Source organism: Apteryx rowi, unplaced genomic scaffold, assembly GCF_003343035.1.
Source record: "Apteryx rowi isolate R43461 unplaced genomic scaffold, aptRow1 scaffold_15, whole genome shotgun sequence".
Taxonomy (NCBI): domain Eukaryota; kingdom Metazoa; phylum Chordata; class Aves; order Apterygiformes; family Apterygidae; genus Apteryx; species Apteryx rowi.
This window is the reverse complement of record NW_020447752.1, coordinates 3,730,825-3,731,836: the sequence shown is the minus strand read 5'-3', so window position 1 is coordinate 3,731,836 and position 1,012 is coordinate 3,730,825.

Below are 1,012 nucleotides of genomic sequence, written 5' to 3'. Positions count from 1 at the left end.
GCGGGGCGGGCGGGCAACTTCGCCGACGGCCGGCCGCGGAAAAGGAGAAAGTACCCCCAGTCCTCAGATGCGCAAAACTTACTGCGGGGAGCCCGGCAACTTTCTTTTTCCCCGGGCTTCCACTTTTGCGATCCGTCTTTCCACCACCCTTCCTCCTCCTCCTCCTCCTCCCCGCTTTTTCTTCCTCGAAGCACCAGCAGAGCGATGCCGGAACAGTTTGGTCTGGGCAGATCCCGGCGATCACTGCTTCAACTTGCACATGTCCCGGGCGGCTTTTGGTGCAGCGGGTTTCTCCAGGGATTTTCCTCTTCCCAGAACGGGTCACGGCTCCTTACTTTCTTCCCAGGAGGTGGGGATTGGTTTATTCGACTGTAGAATAAAGGAGGAGGAGGAGAAAATATCTAAGCCCCTGAAGAGGGGGGCCTGCAACATCCCCCCCCCCCCCSCCSCCCYCCSCYCYGGGTTTGCAAWAGGKSGGCTCCTGGGCGCTGTGCAGAGCAGGGCTGGCTCTCGCGTGCGTTGTGTGTGTCTGCTCCGCTCCCCCCGCATTAGCAGGAACTCCTGGGGCTGGAGCAGCTGGAGTTTTTAGGGGCGGCTGAGTCCTAGGAGAGGAAAAAAAACACACACACAAAACCTGTGCAGGATCCGCCTCGCATACGACATCCACTTTGCATGAGAAAGGTGAAGCTGACACGGTGATTACTTTCCAATCACTCGGAACGCCTTGAAACCTCCTTAAGGACCCCTACAGGTTTTCCTTGATCAGCACAGATTAAAAAAGGCCCCATTTGTTCCTCTCTCCTCCTGGCTTTCTTTCCTTTCTCCTTTCCCTCCCGTTGCCCTCCCTTGAAAGTTTAACAAGATTTTTTTTTTTTTTCTCTAGAAGGCGTCAGCCTAACCTTCCTCGCTCAGGTAGGAAGCCAGGGAGAGCGAGTGCTTCAGACTTCGTGTCTCCTAATAGGAGGGGTGAAGGTGGTGCCTCCTCGCCTGCCTTTATTGGGGGGGGGGGGGG